This window comes from Tachyglossus aculeatus, chromosome 21 (assembly GCF_015852505.1).
Source record: "Tachyglossus aculeatus isolate mTacAcu1 chromosome 21, mTacAcu1.pri, whole genome shotgun sequence".
In the NCBI taxonomy this organism is placed as follows: Eukaryota; Metazoa; Chordata; class Mammalia; order Monotremata; family Tachyglossidae; genus Tachyglossus; species Tachyglossus aculeatus.
In genome coordinates this window covers 36803487-36821306 of record NC_052086.1, presented here as the reverse complement: position 1 = coordinate 36821306, position 17820 = coordinate 36803487, and the positions used below count along the sequence as shown (strand labels likewise).

The 17820-nt window shown below is 45.7% G+C and overlaps 1 non-coding gene across 1 annotated transcript; it reads right to left on the bottom strand.

The window, feature by feature from the left end:
• Positions 1-256: 256 nt before the first annotated feature.
• LOC119943036 lies at positions 257-394 on the bottom strand. The gene has a single exon (XR_005455522.1). It is a non-coding gene; the product is annotated as a small nucleolar RNA SNORA7 (small nucleolar RNA).
• Positions 395-17820: the final 17426 nt, after the last annotated feature.

The following is a 17820-nucleotide window of genomic DNA, read 5'->3' as shown; positions in this document are numbered from 1 at the left end:
AGTACAGTGACTGGCACATAGTAAGCACTTTGTCTTGTCTTATGCTGTCGAGTCGTACCCGACCCATAGCGATGCCACGGACATATCTCTTCCAGAACGACCCATCTCCAACTGCAATTGTTCTGATAGTGTATCAGTAGAGTTTTCTTGGTAAAAATTCAGAGTGGTATACCATTGCCTCCTTCTGTGCAGTAAACTTGAGTCTCTGCCCTTGACTCTCTCCAATGCTGCTGCTGCCCAGCACAGGGGAATTTTGACTCATAGCAGATTGCCTTCCACTCGATAGCCACTGCTCAAGCTAAGAATGGAATGGATATTCCTCCGCTTGACTCTTCCTTCCAAAGTCGAGACTGGTAGAGTACTGGAAACTCTCCAGGTGCGACCCTGAAAGGGAAGTAAGCGCTTTACAAATACCACAAAAAAAGGAAAGGTGGAAAAACTCTTCTTGAAGGAATATTTGGAGATTTCACTCTGCTAACAGCAGGGGGAAGTGCTGTCTCCAAAGATTTCTAAACTTACATTATTTACAGTAAAAAACCAGGCAACCTCATTGCTATATTTTTAAGTATTCAGACCTAATTGAAAGACGTTAACATGTTTCTACCAGTTTGACCATTTAAGAAGTATCACCTTTGAAAGGGTCCATTTCCAACAAATCAGGTCATCAACTGTAGTGTGAATCTCACCTCAGTCTGGTTTGCTACTGGACAGGAGAGACAATGTTCCGCAGGGCAGAGGTGGGAGTTCTTTGAAGAGAAAAAGAGAAGCCCCACAGGTTTTCCTCCAGCCATCGGTTCACAGACCCATTTTCCCCAGAGGATACGTGAGCACCTGTCTTTTCCTCCTCTGTTTGCAGATAGCAGCCACTCATGTAGCCCATTTTTTAGCAATTCGAGTAAGACTCAGCAATTCCCTCCTCCTGGGCCTTCCAGGGCCTTCAAATACTTTTTCGAAGAGAAAGGTTTGTTTGCTATGGCTGATTCTCTTCTGCTGGTGGTTCCCACCTCACATACCACCTTGCAAAGCCCAGGCAGTGATTTGAAGATGCTGCTGAGGTGGGAGGAGAGAAATCGCTAATTGTGCTTGTGGGCTACAATTGCAGTACAGCTTGCGGGTGGGCTTCCGGAGTCCCATTTCCACCCAGTGATTGCACCCAGAGAGGCTTGTTGTACTTGTTTCCTGAGAGGTGTCACTAACACTCAGGGAGCCGTCCAGTGGTTCAACAATGCAAGGGGTTGTTCAATTTTTGCAGGCAACTAAAGCTTTTAACCAACTCCCAAACTGGGCTCCTGCCTCAGTTTTGCACTAAAGGGTTTGAAGCAGGAGGCCTGAGGAAACTGTAGGCATCATTTTCCTTTCATTTTTAATAGCTTTGCTTGAGTGTGGCTTCATTTTCACTGGGCCCAGTTTGATTTCTTTCAGGTTAGAGGTCTGAGTCCCAAAATGGTTTTTCAAGGTTGAGGTGGGAGGTGCAAGCAGCACAGGAGCTGGGCTAGGGACTGGATGACTGGGATCCTCCTCCCCATCCCCCTGCCCTACCTCCTTCCCCTCCCTACAGCACCTGTATATATGTCTGTGCAGATTTATCACTCTATTTTATTTGTACATATTTACTATTCTATTTATTTTGTTAATGATGTGCATCTAGCTTTAATTCTATTTGTCCTGACGACTTGATGCCTCTCCACATGGTTTGTTGTCTGTCTCCCCCTTCTAGACTTGTGAGCCCATTGTTGGGTAGGGACCGTCTCTATATGTTGGCAACTTGTACTTCCCAAGCGCTTAGTACAGTGCTGTGCACACAGTAAGTGCTCAATAAATATGATTGAATGAATGGGATTTTTGCTGTTTTGCAAGCTGGAAGGGAGTGATGGGAGACATTTCCATTCGTTTACTGCTGTCCATTGGCACGGATTTTCCCAGCCCCAAATTCTCCCAGCAATAATCACAGCAGGCAGAGAGCAGCGTGGGCCCCATTTTAGACTGAAAGGCTCATCCAGTCAGAAGGTCATGGATTCTAATCCCGGCTCCCCCGCTGTCTGCTGCGTGACCTTGGGTAAGTCACTTCAGTTTTCTGTGCCTTAGTTACCCAATCTATAAAATGGGGATTGGAACAGGGACTCTGTCTGACACAATTTGCTTGTAGCAACCCCAGCTCTTAGTAGAGTGCCTGGCACATAGTAAACACTTAACAAACACCACAGTTTGTTATTAGTAGTATTATTATTATTGGGAATAGATCCTGTGAGGCTTGTCTTCTGTAGCCCTGGGGATCCAACAGCTGTAAAACTGAGGAAGGAGATGAATTCGACCTTGTCCTTGTGCTTGAGAAATAGAAAAATAGAGTTCCCCAGGCTTCTGCAGGGTTTTTTTTTGAGGGAATTAAAGCCGAGTCAGCCTTCAGTAATGTATTCCACAAACAAATGGCCTTTTATGATTGGCCAGAAAGATTGGGTAACGAAAGTAACTTCCTAGCAATCAACGTAATGGCAGAGGACAGCTACCCATTCTCCCAATCTTTACATTTAAATTGGAAGTTTAGTACCTAAATTGCTACAGCAAAAAGATGTTCTAACTCAGGTTGCGTATCTCCTTTTTCTCTTTCCTCTTATTTTCGTGTCTGGTCCTCCCCAGCCCGGCTAGAATGAAAGCTTCCGAGGGGCTGAGACTATAAATCTACCGATCCTATTGCACTCTTCCAAGAGAAGCAGTGTGGCCAGGTGGAAAGAGTCAGAGGATCTGGATTCTAATCCCAGCTCCACCACCATCTGCTGTGTTACCTTGGGCCGGTCACTTTACTTCGCCTCAGCTACCTCATCTGTAAAATGGGGATTAAGGCTGTGAGACCAAGTAGCAAGTTGTAGTGGGAGTCAGAAAGTGATGGGTTCTCATTCCGGCTCCACCACTCGTCTGTTGTGTGACCTTGGTTAAGTCACTTTGTTATTCTGTGCCTCAGGTACCTCAATCTGTAAAATGGGGATAGAAACTGTAAGCCCCATGTGGGACAGGGACTGTGTTCAACTCAATTTGTTTGTATCAACCCCAGCTTTGCATCAGCTTGTACAGCATGGGAAGCAGCGTGGCTCTGTGGAAAGAGCACCGGCTTTGGAGTCAGAGGTCAGCGGTTCAAATCCCGACTCCGCCAACTGTCAGCTGTGTGATGTTGGGCAAGTCACTTAACTTCTCTGTGCCTCAGTTACCTCACCTGTAAAACGGGGATTAAAACTGTGAGCCCCACGTGGGACAACCTGATCACCTTGTAACCTCCCCAGCTCTTAGAACAGTAAGTGCTTAACAAATACCATCATTATTATTATTATTATTAAGTAAGCACTTAACAAGTACCATAACCATTATTATTATTACTACTACAACATTGTAGACTTTTAATCTAGTACAAAATCGGAAACCCCATTATTGCTCCTAAATTAATCTCCTGAACGACCTTCTGGCCTTCTTGGCTTTTGTTTCTACTTCTTTGTCTGTTTAGCATTGGATTATGGGTTGGTTTGGGGGAGATTTTGGTGACAGCATTCAGGTACATGATGGCAATGAAAATCCTTGGTTGTGTGTCATTTCCCTAGTGAAGGCTCTGTCTTCTTCAGGCTTAAAGTATTGATCCACAGAGCTGGACTCTGATTCTGGAAAGTAGCCCTTAGTCATTTGCATGCTTTCTCACTTTGCCTGCTGTGTGACCTTGAGTTCCAGTGCTTAGCACATAGTAAGTACTTAACAAATACCATCATTTTTATTCTCAGTTTCCTCAGTGGTAAAATGGGAATAAAATACCTGTTCTCCCTCCTTCTGTGACCCCTGTCTGGGATAGGAACTGCGTCTGATATGATCATCTTGAATCTACCTCAGTGCTTAATAAAAACTTAGTAATAATAATAATGATGATGATATTTGTTAAGCGCTTACTGTACGCCAAACACTGTTCTAAGTGCTGGGGTAGATACAAGGTAATCAGGTTGTCCCATGTGGAGTTCATAGTCTTAATTCCCATTTTTCAGATCAGGTAACTGGGGCCCAGAGAAGTTAAGTGACTTGCCCAAAGTCACACAGCTGATAAGTGTCAGAGTCGGGAATAGAGCCCAGGATCTCTGACTCCCAAGCCTGTGCTCTTTCCACTAAGCCATGCTGCCTCTCTCATTATCATCATCATCATTATCATTATTATAATTACATTTGATGGTCATCACCAAAACCTGAGAAGCCACGTGGCCTAGTGAGAGGAACACAGGCCGGGAGTCAGAGGGCCTTTTAATTCTGACTCGGCCACATGCCTGCTGTTGACCTTGGGCAAGTCACTTAACTTCTCTGTGCCTCAGTTACCTTATTTGTAAAATTCTCCTCCCTCTGACTTCGACTGTGAGCCCTATGTGGGACAGGGACTGTGTCCAACCTGATTATCTTGTATCTACCCCAGTCCTCTTTACAGTGACTGTCACACAGTAAGTGCTTAACAATCAGTATAATTATTGCCTCAGCACTTATAACAGTGCTTGGCATATAGTAAGCACTTAACAAATACCATATAAAAACACCTTGTACTTATTCCATCATGACTTTGCCTTCTCATTTTTTGCCAAGGTAATATTTATCCTCAGCGTCTTAGTTCCTTTCGGTCAGAGGGATAGCTTTCCTGGCCCCCTGGGAATCTTTACTAGCAGAACTGTGCCGACTTTCTGGTGGACGTCTCTGGCATTTAAGACTGAGCAATTTCACATTTATTTTTTCAAACAGGAATAGATCTTTTTTTGGGCCGAAAGCTCTCCAGGATTTTGTTTTTTGAAGGAAACACTGAGTCTTTCTGTCTTCCTACCCACTCTAGTTATTTCCCAGAAATTGACATCATTCCAGAATATATTTTTCCGTGATAATTCTCAGTTTACACTCTCTAACTTGTTTTATTTTTCTCTCTCCCACTGCCACCAGCAAAGCCGTGGGTGTTTGAGTGATGTCATTTGACATATAGAGCCATCAACTGCAAAAGTAGTTCAGCTTAGAAACTCTTTATTTGCTGCAGTTTAAGGCTGTTTTTCCCAAGAAGGTTCCAGGCAGGAAGTAACACGTATCATGGAAACATTGCTCTTTGTTTAACTCCTTCACTTGACCCCCACCTGATTTCAGTTCTCTTAATAATGATGGTATTTGTTAAGCTCTTACTATGTGCAAAGCACTGTTCTAAGCACTGGGGGGATACAAGGTGATCAGGTTGTCCCACGTGGGGCTCATAGTCTTAATCCCCATTTGACAGATGAGGTAACTGAGGCACAGAGAAGTTAAGTGGCTTGCCCAAGGTCCCACAGCTGACAAGTGCTGGAGCTGGAATTCGAACACATGACCCATGTTCTCTTCATTCATTCATTCATTCAATTGTATTTATTGAGCGCTTACTGTGTGCAGAGCACTATACTAAGTGCTTGGGAGGTACAAGTTGGCAACATAACGAGACGGTCCCTACCCAAAATGTTCAAAATGTTCAGGCCTGGCATGTTTCTTTAAGAACTGTTACTCGGTGGTATTTGTTTTTCTTTCAAGGGAACACAGCATCAATCAAAATACCAAAATGATTCTCTTTGATATTGATCTGTCCCTGTTTTCAAATGGAGCTCATAATGTCATTATCGTATCCTCCTAATTTTCCATAATTTCCTGAATGCCAGCGGGTAACCTTATCGATCTGCAATATGAAATAAATTGGTGTATTTTATGTGCAATGCATAAACAATATTATATCTGTAATGGTATCCTTTTCCTCCAAACATAAAGCAAGTTGCCACTACAACCAGCACTTGAAAATGCCTGTAAAAATCAGTTCCCCACCGCACTCTCACAGGATACGTGGTCATTGCTTTGGGCCCTACCAGCCGAGAGAAGAGTTCTGTCATAATAATAATAATAATAATAATGATGGTATTTATTAAGCGCTTACTATGTGCAAAGCACTGTTCTAAGCGCTGGGGGAGATACAAGGCGATTAGGTTGTCCCACGGGGGGCTCACAGTCTTCATCCCCATTTTACAGATGAGGGAACTGAGGCCCAGAGAAGTTAAGTGACTTGCCCAAAGTCACACATCTAGTTTCTACTCTCAAAGGAGGGGGCCCCCCTGAAGCCGCTGGGTGTTATTGGCTGTTATTGTGATGAAGAAATCTATCAATTATTTGTAGTGATGTCAGTCTCACCCTCTAGACTGTAAGGTCACTGTGGGCAGGGAACGAATTGACCAACTCTGTTGTTTTGTACTCTCCCAAGTGTCTAGGTGGATGCTCTGCACACAGTAAGCGCTCAATAAATAGCATTGATGGCTCGATTGACTGTGGCAGGACCACCTGATGGAGGAAGTGGGTGTGGTCTGACCAGGGTGGGGCTGGTTGAGGTGGCTGGAGTGGGGGAAGGATCAGTATTGGCTACGGAATATCATCATCATCATCATCAATCGTATTTATTGAGCACTTACTATGTGCAGAGCACTGTACTAAGCGCTTGGGAAGTACAAATTGGCAACATAGAGAGAATATCAATCAGTCAATCAATGGTATTTATTGAGCGCTTACTATGTGCAGAGCACTGTACTAAGTGCTTGGGAGAGTGTGGTATAACAGAGTTGGTGGACGCTTTCCCTGACCATAAGCTTAGACTGTAAGCTTGTTGTGGGCAGTGAATGTGTCAGTTTGTTGCTGTAGTGTACTCTCCCAAGTGCTTAGTACAATGCTCTGCACACAGTAAGCTCTCAATAAATATGATTGACAGACTGACAGTCTAAAGGACTATCCAGGAGGAAGACAGAGGCAACATTCGGGTCATGATTTAGCAAAACCATAAGAAAACGGGTCATATCTGCTTTCTCTTGCTTCACCTTTGGAGGCATCATGGTCTAATGGACAGAGCACAGGACAGGAAGTGAGGAGGCCTGGGTTCTAGACCCAACTCTGCTACTTGCCTGCTGGGTGACCTTAGGCAAGTCACTTCACTTCTCAGTTGTGTCCTCTATAAAATGGGGCTAAGTGCCTATTCCATCTGTTTATCCTCTCAATCTGTTTATCTAGCTATCTACCTCCGTGCTTAGAGGAGTTTGGTACAGAGATTGTGCTTAATAAATACCAACCAGCATTATTCTTTGGGTCCCTAAAAGTGCCAAACTATGTAAAGGCAGAGAATGAGTTACATTCAGGTCTTAAGGGTCATGTAAAAAACCCTTTTAATAATAATCATAATAATGACGGTATCTGTTAAGCGCTTACTATGTGCCAAGCACTGTTCTAAGCACTGGGATAGATACAGGGTGATCAGGTCGTCCCAAGTGGGGCTCACAGTCTTAATGTTGCCAACTTGTACTTCCCAAGTGCTTAGTACAGTGCTCTGCACACAGTAAGCGCTCAATAAATATGATTGATTGATTGATTGATTGATTAATGCCCATTTAACAGATGAAGGAACTGAGGACCAGAGAAGTGAAACGACTTGCCCAAAGTCACACAGCAGGCAAGTGGCAGAGCTGGGATTAGAATCCACGACCTCTGATTCCCAAACCCGGCCTCTTTCCACTGAGCCACACTGCTTCCTTTTGAGCAGAACTATTTTCCTTTAGCAAAATGGATTACTTTGTGCTCATTCCCTTCAGTCTCATGGTCAACCATCCAGCAGAGGTACTATTCTAGACGGTAGGCTAATTGTGGGCAGGGAAAGTGCCTGTTATATTGTTATATTGTACTCTCCAGGTGTTTAGTACAGTGTTCCTCACACAGTGAGCACTCAATAAATACAATTGACTGACTGACTACTGAGCAGTTACCCAGTCCTAAAATGGACAGCAGGTGGGAGAAGGAGAAGAGCAAAAGAGCACGGGAATTCTGACAGCTGGCTACTATTCCTTGCGGAATCAGGAGATGGCAGTAGGATTCTTTCTTCGGGCATTTCCTCCTCGGCCTTTTTGCCATCTATTGACCGTCTCTTGATCAGAGAATCAAGATCCACGAGCTGCTAAAGTGGGCTTGGGGTACAGCCTTAAGCTACTAAACCATCATTTGCTCACCCATCTCGACTCCTCCCGTCTTAACTTCTTTTGAATTGTTGGGAAATGAGAGCCACTGAGGATTGCTTGTGACCTCTCAGGCAAATATAATACGCTTTAGTTTTAAATATTATATTGCCCCAAGATGAGGAACATCTCATCACATTAATGTGACAGCTCAGGCAATCCAAACCCTTCCGTATTTTTGGCAAATCGTCACATTTCTTCCATCTCCTCATACATATTCGCTGAGCCCGAAGGATGATTAAGGCAAGTTGACAGCTTCAATTTTCCTTGGCAATCCTCTACCTAAGGCAAGAAATCACCTTGTCAACCCTGAGAAGCCTACATAGGCTTCCTGCAGAATTGGAAATCTCCAGGCTGGGCTCTGTAAAAGAAACAGTTCATTGGGTACAAAGCAACGTCGCCCCTCACTTGCTCACCTGCTAGTCATTGCAGAACTACAGAAGCTCAAGGCATGGCTGGCATCAGGTGTTCGTCCATCATTGTTCCCAAGGAGCTGCCCCACCCTATAAATGGGTGTAGATGCATTTGCCTTGGCAGCTTGGGCTGCTGGTCATGCCTAAAACAAAGTTAATGTAAGCAGGGAAAAATCAACAACAACCTTTTCAGGGAATTTTTAGGGCCAAAGAAAACAATTGAATGTGGAATTTGGGATTTGATAAACATCTCAAAATTTGGCAGGACCAAGCTTTGTCGTGTCTTTTCTTACTTGTGTGTGCCACCAAGAGAGGAGTGGCTTTCTTGGAGCCGAAGACTCAGAAGGAATGAGAGACAAGGAGGTAGAATAATAAATGGCTATGGGCATGGCCAACGTTCAGCATGACAGGACAATAAGGGGTGGGTTTTGGGGGGGCATGATGCAGCTTGGACTGTGGGTCCCACATCTGCCTTTTCAGCCACACACAGTCAAATAGGTAAATCTCACTAACTGAGGGGTCTCCGTGGAATAAGAAAGGCGACTCTGTGTGTGTGTGCTTGTGTCTGTGTTGTATATGTGTGTTTTATGAACATGTTGTTTAAGGATGGTGGATCCATTCATTCATTCAGTCATATTTATTGAGTACTTACTGTGTGAAGAGCACTGTTTATATGTATATATGTTTGTACATATTTATTACGCTATTTATCTTGTACATATCTATTCTATTTATTTTATTTTGTTAGTATGTTTGGTTTTGTTCTCTGTCTCCCCCTTCTAGACTGTGAGCCCGCTGTTGGGTAGGGACTGTCTCTATGTGTTGCTGACTTGTACTTCCCAAGTGCTTAGTACAGTGCTCTGCACACAGTAAGCACTCAATAAATACGATTGATTGATTGCTTGATTGTACTAAGCACTTGGGAGAGTACAATGAAATCCAGTGATTCTTCCTTTTAATAATAATAATAATAATAATGATGGCATGTATTAAGCACTTACTTTATGCAAAGCACTGTTCTAAGGTCTGGGGAGGTTACAAGGTGATCAGGTTGTCCCACGGGGGGCTCACGGTCTTAATCCCCATTTTACAGATGAGGTAACTGAGGCACAGAGAAGTTAAAGTGACTTGCCCAAAGTCACACAGCTGACAATTGGTGGAGCTGGGATTTGAACCCATGACCTCTGACTACATATCCGGGGCTCTTTCCTCTAAGCCATGCTGCTTTTCTTCCTCCTTCCCAATTCTCCTCCCTTTATGAATTCCACAGCAACGGAAACCAACAGTCTGAGCAAGTTTCATAGAGGCATGGATGTGCTCTGGCAAAGGGAAGGTGGAGGGCATTCTGGATTGGAACAGGGAAGTGGTGTGGGTACTAACTCAGAGGCAGAAGAGTCGCTTGCAGGTTCTGCAAGCAGGTTTGCTTAGGGCCATGGAGGGCACAAGTTGGGATGGGGTACTGAGAGAGGGCACTTTGGTAAGAAGGAGCCAATTAGTGGAAGGGTTTGAAACTCTGTCTCTGCTCATACTAAATGAAAGTTGATTATGGAAGTTACCACAGGGACAATACGAGAAAGATGATTCAAGTTGCTAAGTGTTCGTTAGACTGGAATGGGGAGAGATAGAGACCAGATGGAGCACACCTGTTAGCAGGTGGTTAGAAGTTGTACCAGGACTGTGACTTTGGAAGGAAGAGGAAGGGTTGGAAACATTTTTTCTTTCCTGGGGAAGAAATGGATTTGATTTGATCAGCCAAAACAGCACCTGGTCACTGCTCTGATATATAAAAAGCAATTTCAACTCCTTGTTTTGTCCCTAAGAACTCTTCTCTAAGAAACAGAAGTGCGCATTTTGTTAGCTAGAGACAAAGACACTTCTCTAAAGGCAGGAACATTCCTGGGAATTAGAGGGACACATATTTTTTATCCCTATTTTACAGGTGATGAAATTGTAGCACCGAGAGGTTAAGTGATGGGCCTGAGGTCACATAGCAGGCCAGTGGTAGACGTTGGGACTCTGACTGCCCCCTTTTAATCATCACCACCGCTACTACTACTACTACAACTACTACTGGTAATATAATTGGATAAGTGCTTACTATGTGCCAAGCACTGAACTAAGCACTGGAGTAGATAATCAGATACAAGATAATCAGGTTAAACACAGTCATTTACGCTACAAGGGGATCACAGTCTGAGAGGGAAGAGAGAACAGGTATTTATTTTTTCTTCGAAATTCAGAAGAAATAACTGAGGCCCAGAGAAAATAAGTGACCTACCCAATATCACACATCAGGTCGGTGGCAAGAGACACCAGGAGAAGGATATATCATGCACTTCTGGGAGTGGGACCATGGCAGGAAAGTCAGGGAAGTTGGCACAGAGTCACAGAGTCACAGAGAAAGAGAATAAGCCAGGACCCTTCCCTGGGGGATAAAGGCACCTTCCTTCCTTCCTCCTCCTCATCCTCCTCCTGATTCACTTTGCAGGATCTGAGTAATTGCTTTAGTCTCCCCCTTTGTTTAGGTGATGAAAGTAAATCCCTAGGCTATTTCTGCATTATTAGTGTGCCTCGTGGCAGATTCACAGATCTGAAGACTTGAAGGTTTCCTTGTCATCCACCCTCAGTTTCCAATATGGCTGATCTTGGTCAGTTCTCCGTCAGCCCGGTTCCTTTCATTCATTCATTCATTCAGTCGTATTTATTGAGTGCTTACTGTGTGTAGAGCACTAAGCACCTGGGAAGTATAAATCGGCAACATATAGAGACGGTCCCTACCCAACAAAGGGCTCACAGTCTAGAAGGGGGAGACAGACAACAAAACATGTAGACAGCTGTCAAAATTGTCAGAACAAATGGAATTAAAGCTAAATGCACATCATTAACAAAATAAATAGAATAGTAAATATGTACAAGTAAAATAAATAGAGTAATTAATCTGTACAAATATATACAAGTGCTGTGGGGAGGAGGAGAGAAAAACGGGGGCTCAGTGTGGGAAGGCCTCCTGGCGGAGGTGAGCACTCAGTAGGGCTTTGAAGGGAGAAAGAGAGCTAGCTTGGCGGATGGGCAGAGGGAGGGCATTCCAGGCCCGGGGGATGACGTGGGCTGGGGGTCGATGGCGGGACAGGCGAGAGCGAGGTACAGTGAGGAGATTAGTGGTGGAGGAGTGGAGGGTGCGGGCTGGGCAGTAGAAGGAGAGAAGGGAGGTGAGGTAGGAGGGGGCGAGGTGTTGGAGAGTCTTGAAGCCCAGGGTGAGGAGTTTTTGCTTGATTTGTAGGTTGACAGGCAGCCACTGGAGATTTTTGAGGAGGGGTGTAACATACCCAGAGTGTTTCGGTACAAAGATAATCTGGTCAGCTGAGTGAAGTATAGACTGAAACGGGGAGAGACAGGAGGATGGGAGATTAGAGAGGAGGCCAATGCAGTAATCCAGTTGGTATTTTGGTACAAAGATAATCTGGTCAGCAGAGTGAAGTATAGACTGAAGCGGGGAGAGACAGGAGGATGGGAGATTAGAGAGGAGGCCAATGCAGTAATCCAGTTGGGCTAAGATGAGAGATTGAACCGGCAAGGGAGCGGTTTGGATGGAGAGGAAAGGGTGGATCTTGGCAATGTTGTGGAGGTGAGACTGGCAGGTTTCAGTGACAGATTGGATCTGTGGGGTGAATGAGAGAACGGAGTCGAGGATGACACCAAGGCTACGGGCTTGTGAGACGGGAAGGATGGTAGTGCCGTCGACAGTAATGGGAAAGTCAGGGAGAGGGCAAGGTTTGGGAGGGAAGATAAGGAGTTCAGTCTTGGACATATTGAGTTTCAAATGGTGGGCAGACATCCAGATGGAGATGTCCTGAAGGCAGAAGGAGATATGAGCCTGGAGGGAGGGAGAGAGAGTAGGGGCAGAGATGTAGATTCTGCCTTTGGCTCTGCCACAACCCTCATTTTCTGGTTTGAGCCCAAGCAGGTTCTGATAATCTCTGCTTCTTTCTGCACGTCCCCTTCTCCAGAGCACATAACTTTTTTCCTAATGGTGTTTTTTAAGCGCTTACTATGTGTCAAACACTACTCTAAGTGCTGGGGTAGATACAGGTGAATGAGGTTGGATGCGGTCCCCGGACCTCATGGGGTTAAGTAGGAGGGAGGACAGGAGAACTGAGGCATGGAGTAGTTAAGTGGAGAAGCAGCATGGCTCAGTGGAAAGAGCCCGGGCTTTGGAGTCAGAGGTCATGGGTTCAAATCCCGGCTTCACCACTTGTCAGCTGTGTGACTTTGGGCAAGTCACTTCACTTCTCTGGGCCTCGGTCACCTCATCTGTAAAATGGGGATGAAGACTGTGAGCCCTCCGTGGGACAACCTGATCACCTTGTAACCTCCCCAGTGCTTAGAACAAGTGCTTTGCACATAGTAAGCACTTAATAAATGCTATCATTATTATTATTATTATTATTAAGTGATTTGCCCAAGGTCACCCAGGTCCTCTGCTTCCCAGGTCTGTGCTCTTTCCTCTTTTGGCAGGTAGGTGATTGTGGGGCAAATTTTACTAGGATACAGAGGTGAAAGTAGATAGGTTTCTTACCATAACAGTGCTGATGGCAGTCGCCAGGGGTAGGGGAGGTCAGTAGTAAGAGAGCATTGCATGGTGGTGGCGGTGGTGTTTGTGTGTGTGTGTGTGTGTGTGTGTGTGTGTGTGTGTTCACTCCCTTCTGTCACGCTGACCCTCTCCGTTTGTTCTTCTCCGCTCCCCCGCCCCACAGCACTTATGTATATATCTGAAATTTTAATTATTTATATTGTTGCCTGTTTACTTGTGTTGATGCCTGTTTACTTGCATTAATGTCTGCCTCCCCACCTCTAGACTGTGAGCTCACCGTGGGCAGGGATTGTCTCTCTCTATTGCTGTATTGTACTTTCTTACTTAGTACAGTGCTCAGCACACAGAAAGTGCTCAATAAATAATAATAATAATAATAATGATAGCATTAATCAAGCACTTACTATGTGCAAAGCACTGTTCTAAGCGCTGGGGAGGTTACAAGGTGATCAGGTTGTCCCCCAGGGGGCTCACAGTCTTAATCCCCATTTTACAGATGAGGGAACTGAGGCCCAGAGATGTGAAGTGACTTGCCCAAAGTCACAGAGCTGGCGATTGGCAGAGCTGGGATTTGAACCCATGACCGCTGACTCCAAAGCCCGGGCTCTTTCCACTGAGCCACACTGCTTCATACGATTGAATGAAGTGAATGTGTTTGTGTGTGGGATGGGGAGGAGAGAAGATGGGCATAGGACCAGTCAGCCCCCAAGAAAAGCTTCTTGATTGTTCCTCTGGGTTCTGGAATGGAGGAGGAAGTTGTTCTGGCTCCCTCTGAGGCCCAGTGAGGAGGATGGGAACTCCATCTGCATCCTGTTGGCAGAGGGCTGAGGGTAGAGCTGCCACTTCGGCTCCCTGGGGCTGTGGTGCGGGGCGGCAGTGTGCCAGGTAATTTGGCACCGGGAGCGCCATCTGCTCCCTCAGAGATCCTGGCATAACTCCGGATAGGGTGCAGTCCCCTTCCATCCACTCCCCAACCGGTACGTAGGGATTTGGGAAGCGGGGGGAGCCAGCTGCTGGTTGCCACAGCCTCCCCCTCCCAGTTTCATTTTGACAGTGGCCCTCACTCAGCCCAAGGCCCTGGCTCCTCACTGTCAGGGAGTCCCCAGTCCAGGGGTCCTTGTCCAACACATCCTGGGTCAAATGGGCCAGTTTCCTTCTGAGCCACAGGGCCAAAGGCAAAAAACCCAGACCCAACCTCTGATTTGGAATGATTCAAGCGAGAACAGCTGCTCTGGCACTTACCGTTTTTTGGAATCATGTTCTGGATAGTTCCAACAAGCTTTCACTTCTGCTCCTACACAAAGTGAACATATTGACCAGATAAGTCCACTACCCATCCTTGTCCCACTCCTTATTTGCCCCTATCCTTTTCTGCCCTGCCCAACCATCCTTCCCGCTTCATCCCATCCCTGTGGGGGTCCATTTTTGGGCCTTCTCTCTGGCTCAGTCTGCTTTTAGACTGTGAGCCCACTGTTGGGTAGGGACTGTTTCTGTATGTTGCCAACTTGTGCTTCCCAAGCGCTTAGTACAGTGCTTTGCACACAGTAAGCGCTCAATAAATACGATCGATTGATTCCCTGCAGCCTTGGTGGTCCCAGAAGCAGGGGATGGGTCAACCTGAGAAGTGGAGATGAGTTAAAAAAAAGTGATTCCAGCAAGGGTGAAGAAGGGAGCTCAGTGCTGACAGGAGGAAGGGTGGATTCAGGGGCTTGGGGGATCCACAGGGGTCACAGGGAAATAGGAAAACAAAATTAAAGCTTCGGTGGTGGGGAGGAGGGTAAGGAAGTTGTAAATAGTTGGACGGAGAGTCAGGGGAGGGGGAGAGGGTGGGGTGAGAGTGGATGAGGATAATAATAATAACAATGATAATTTACTATGCGCTACATTTTTGGGCCTTCTCTCTGGCTCAGTCTGGCCTCATTCCCTGCAGCCTTGGCGGTCCCGGAAGCAGGGGATGGGTCAACCTGAGGAATTGGAGATGAGTTAAAAAAAAAAGTGATTCCAGCAAGGGTGAAGAAGGGAACTCAGTGCTGACAGGAGGAAGGGTGGATTCAGGGGCTTACTTAGTACTTACTTAGTACTTACTTAGTACTTACTAAGTACTTACTTACTCAGTACTTACTTAGCACTGTTCTAAACCCTGGAGTGGATACAAGCAAATCGGATTGGACATAATTCTTGTCCCATGTGAGCTTCACAATCTTAATCCCCATTTACAGATGAGGGAACTGAGGCCCAGAGAAGTGAAGTGACTTGCCCACGGTCACGCAGCAGACGAGTGTTTGAGCTAGGATTAGGAACCCATGACCTTCTGACTCCCAGGGATGGGGCAGGCTCCTCATCCCAATCCCCAGGTTTCCTGGGGATGCTAGCATGGGACCACTGGACAATTTAGAAGTAAAAATCAGTCATATGACATGGAATCCCTTCAGTTTTTCTGGCAAATTGGTCCAAGACAAACTGTGGCCAGGGATTGTGTCTACAACACTGCTGTATTGTACTCTCCCAAGCATTCAGTACAGATAAACAGTGTGGTGTAATGGATACAGTACAGGCCTGGGAGTAAGAAGGACCTGGGTTCTAATTCCAGTTCCTCAACTTGTCTGCTGTGGGACCTTGGGCAAATCACTTAACTCCTCTGTGTCTCAGTTACCTCATCTGTAAATTGGGGATTAAGATTGTGAGCCTGACTTGGGAAAAGGACTGCGTCCAAGCTGATAAACTTGTATCTACCCCAGTGCTTAAAACAGTGCTTGGCACATGTAATCACTTAACAAATACCATCATCATCATCACCACAGTGGTCTGCACACAGTAAGTGCTCAATGAATGAATTCATTCATGTATTCATTCAATTGTATTCATTGAACACTTGCTGTGTGCAGAGCACTGTACTAAGTGGTTGGAAAGTACAATTCAGCAATAGAGACAATAATAATAATAATAATAATGATGATGGTATTTGTTAAGCGCTTACTATGTGCCAAGCACTGTTCTAAGCGCTGAAGTAGATGCAAGGTTATCAGGTTGCCTCACATGGGACTCACAGTCTTAGTCTCCATTTTACAGATGAGGTAACTGAGGCACAGAGAAGTTAAGTGATTTGCCCAAAGTCACACAGCTGACAAGTGGCAGAGCCGGGATTCAAACCCATGACCTCTGATTCCCAAGCCCGGGCTCTTTCCACTAAGCCATGCCACTTCTCAATCCCTGCCCACACCAGGATTACGGTCTCGAAGAGGGAAGACAGACATCAAAACAAGTAAACAGGCATCAATATAAATAAACAGAATTATAGATATGTACATATATAGATTGTACATTACATTAATGTAATAATAATAATAATGGCACTTGTTAAGCACTTACTGTATGCAAAGCACCGTTCTAAGCACTGGGGGAGACAAAAGGCGATCAGGTTGTCCCACGTGGGGCTCACAGTCTTAATTCCCATTTTACAGATGAGGTAACTGAGGCTCAGAGAAGCTAAGTGACTTGCCCAACGTCACACAGCAGACATGTGGAGGATCCGGGATTCGAACCCATGACCTCTGACTCCAAAGCCCATGCTCTTTCGACTGAGCCACGCTGCCTCTCTATATTGATATGTACATATATACAAAAGTGCTGGATTGATTAGGGTTTCAGTTCCCTAGGGCAGCACCCTCACCACTTCAAACACTATCGCTCAGCCAAGTAGCTCGGCCCAGGCTTGGTGGTGGAAAATGGAGAGTTGCTCTTCTTTCTGTCCGTGCCAAAGGTTTTGTCCCCATGACAGTTTAATTCCATTTAGTCAGTGCCATTCACAATGCTATAATAAAGAAAAAGGGGCAGACGAAGGAGAAGGCTCTCCATCCACCCGTCCTCCCGTCCTCCATTATTCTGGCTCCTGTTTACAGCAGACAGGCCATCAGCATGTAAAGGATCACGCTGGGAAGCCTACTTAGGAAGGAGCTGCAGTCACATTCTATCTTTCCGGAAAGACAGGAGGTTGGCAGAACTGTGGCCTGAGGGGTGGAGAGCAGGGAAAGGGGAAGACGGACGTTTGGACGGTAATGTCTGTTATAAAGGATGCTTTCTTTGGAGGCCTTGCTGGATAAACTGCCCTCCCGAGGCCCGCGGCCCATTTACTTTTCAATCCATTTTCTCAGTGCCCGGTCCAATTTCCCTTTCTTCTTGCATGAGAGAGTAGGCGGTTTGTAGGCACCTGAGGAATATTCTCAGGAAGGATGGCAATGCTGAACAGTAAAATCAGAAATCAGAGAAGCAGCATGGCCTCGTGGATAGAGCGCGGGCCTACGAGCCAGAAGGTTCTAATCCCAGCTCTGCCACTTGTCTGCTGTGCGACCTTGGGCAAGTCACTTCACTTCTCTGTGCCTCAGTTTCCTCCTCTGCAAAATGGGGATTAAGGTTGTGAGCCCCAGGTGGGACAGGACCTGTATCTAACCTGATTAACTTGAATCTACCCCAGTGCTTTAGTACAGTCTGGCACATAATAAACACTTAACAAACACTTAAAAAAGATTCATTTTGAATAAGGGGCAGAGTCAGAGAAAAGTTGATGGCTGAGCAGTGGCCATGTCTGTGTCCTTGATGTTATTTCTCCCAGCTCTTGGAAGACTCTATCTTTCCAGAAACTAGGCAGGGAACTGGACTTGGTAGGGGCTCCTGCAGACAAACTGCCTGGTCAATCAATCAATCAATGGTATTTGAGAAGCAGCGTGGCTCCGTGGAAAGAGCATGGGCTTTGGAGTCAGAGGTCATGGGTTCA